The sequence below is a fragment of the Struthio camelus genome, chromosome 31 (genome assembly GCF_040807025.1).
Source record: "Struthio camelus isolate bStrCam1 chromosome 31, bStrCam1.hap1, whole genome shotgun sequence".
In the NCBI taxonomy this organism is placed as follows: domain Eukaryota; kingdom Metazoa; phylum Chordata; class Aves; order Struthioniformes; family Struthionidae; genus Struthio; species Struthio camelus.
This window is the reverse complement of record NC_090972.1, coordinates 1,253,066-1,255,565: the sequence shown is the minus strand read 5'-3', so window position 1 is coordinate 1,255,565 and position 2,500 is coordinate 1,253,066. Positions and strand designations below refer to the sequence as shown.

The window sequence follows — 2,500 nt, the reverse complement described above, 5'->3', positions numbered from 1 at the left end:
GGTGGAGGAGAGCCGTCGTACGGCGGGCACTGGCGGTGGCGGCGGGCGGCGGCGGCAGGTGCCGGGCCACCGCGACCGACCGAACCTGGGGGCCCGGCGGGACGAACTCCGCACAGCGGGCGCTCCGGGAGCGGGGGTTTCCCGAGTCTGCACTTAGGGGGACGAAGGCCCGGGCCCACACGGGGAGGAGAGGCACCCCCTCTCCCCGGCGGCGCGGGCCTGCGAGGCGCCCCAGCCGCGCCACACCGCACACACCGCGCAGGGCAGCGGTGGCCACCGGGCTCGGAGGGGAGGGAGGGCAGGGCAAGGCACGCCGGCCGCGGACGGTGGAGGCGGACGGTCGGCCGGAGCCGGGCAGGCAGGCCAGCCGGAAGACCGGGGCCACCGGTGCACGCACCGGTGGTCCCGGCTCCGCCGCCGCCGCCGACTCACCGCCGCCGCCGCCCCCCCACCGACTCGCCGCCGCCGCCGCCCCCCCCGGCCCCCCCCCGAGGGGCGGCACACCGCTGCGCCAACGCGGCAATGGGGGTGACGATTGACCGTCAAGCGACGCTCAGACAGGCGTAGCCCCGGGAGGAACCCGGGGCCGCAAGTGCGTTCGAAGTGTCGATGATCAATGTGTCCTGCAATTCACATTAATTCTCGCAGCTAGCTGCGTTCTTCATCGACGCACGAGCCGAGTGATCCACCGCTAAGAGTTGTCTCGGTTTCGGTCCCCACCGCGCGCGCGGGGGGACCGGGCAGCTTTCGCAGCCCCCTGAGGGCCCCCATCCGCTCTGCCTCCCTCCTCACGCCGACGCCGGCTGCTGAGCAAGGGACAGCGGAGAGAGAGGGCACGCCTCACTGACCGTACAAGCACAGAGGGAAAAAAAAAGGGGGGGGGGGGGGAGAACAGACCCGAACGAGAGGGGCGGGGAGCCCTCGCTCCCGACCTGGGACAACCCCTTTCTCGCTTCGAGTCCGGCCCAGGCGCCCGGCTCGGCCTGGCCCAGCAGGGAGCGGCGCGCCAGCCGCGCCACCTGCCTCAGGGACCGGGGTGTGGGTCCCCGCGGAGCCCCGGCGTCGGAGCCCGGCCGCCGCTGGGAGCGGCGCCACCCGCTGCCCGCGCGCCCGCGACCCGCCAGCCGCACGCTTCCGAGCTCCTTCGCTCGCCTCACCGGCCTCCAGCTCCGCCGCCCCGGAGACGGCACCCAACACCCGCCTGCACACACGCAGCCTCCCGAGCGACGCCACGCACTCGCCCGTCCCTTCCGCGGGCAGACGCCTGGCGGCAGGCAGACGGGCGAGGCGGGACGGACGGGGAACGGCGCCCGCTCTCCCCGCCTCCACGCGGAGACCGGGAGGGGCCGCCCCCGCCCGCCCGCCCGCCGCCCGCCTGCCGCCCAGCGAAGCCGGGTCGGGCAGAGCGAGGCAGGCGCGCCGGATGGCGGAGTGCCGGGGCAGGGCGGGGGGGGAGGGAAGGAAGGGTGCCGCCGACGGCCACGGCGGGAGACTGAGAGCACCGGCCAGGGAGGAGAAGGGATGCGCTGGGGCTCGGCGTCCGCACCACCCGCGGTGGGGGCTCGCCGTCCCGGCGGCGAGCACGCGCTCGCGCCGGGGTCGCGCGTTCGAGGCAGGCCGGCGCAAGCCGACCGCGCGGCGTCTCTCCGCCGAGACCAGACCGCGGAGAGAGGGGGCAGGGTACCCCTCTCCGTCCCGGCTGCCCGCGGGGCATGCACGGGCCGCGCCGGCGGGCATGGGGGGGTGCGGCGCCCGCGCGCGCCGACCCCCCGGCCCCTCCGGCAGCACGCCCGGCTGCCCCCCGGGTCGCATCGGGCCGCCCGAGTCTTTAAACCCCCGCCCGGCTCTCCGACCGAGAACCCTCGGGCCCGGAGCCCGGGGCCCATGGCCATCCCTACCCGGGGGGGCCGCTACCGGCGGCCGCGGTGGCCGGAGGCCCTCCTCCTTCCTCCCAGCGCGCCCCCCCCCCCCGCCGCCCCCCGCCGCCCCCGGCCCGGCCGACTCGCAGCGCGGCCCCCACACGGCACGGCGTGGGGCGGCTGGAGCGGTGTGGGGGGGGGGGGAAGGGAGGGGAGGAGGAAGCGTGGAAGGCCGGCAGGGCACGGCCGGTGCGGCACGCGCAGCGCAGCGCCCGGGAGGAGCACGCTGGCACACGGGACCACACGGGTGGGTCACCGAGGGGAGGCAGGAGAAGCGCGGACGCTAGGTACCTGGCCCTGGGGTGAGGGAAACGACCTGAAATCCCCGCGGGGGTGCCTCCCCCGCCGCCGCCCGCCGCCGGGCCACCGCCGCCTCGCGGCGACGGCGGCAGCCTCAGCGGCAGCGACGAGGCGGGGCGCGGAGGGGAACCCGGCACCCGCCAGCCGGCTCCAGCGCCCCTCGGCGGAGCGTCCACCCGCGGGGTGCGCCCGACACCCACCGCCACGACCTCGTCCTCCTCCCGGGGCCCGGGGTTTCCCTCAGTAACCCGGCGCCGGGTGGCAGCTGCGCCCGGGAGGAG

General features: G+C 77.7%; 1 non-coding gene across 1 annotated transcript; it reads right to left on the bottom strand.

Annotated features, from left to right (window-relative positions):
• Positions 1–547: 547 nt before the first annotated feature.
• LOC138063134 (5.8S ribosomal RNA) lies at positions 548–700 on the bottom strand. The gene has a single exon (XR_011136727.1). It is a non-coding gene; the product is annotated as a 5.8S ribosomal RNA (ribosomal RNA).
• Positions 701–2,500: the final 1,800 nt, after the last annotated feature.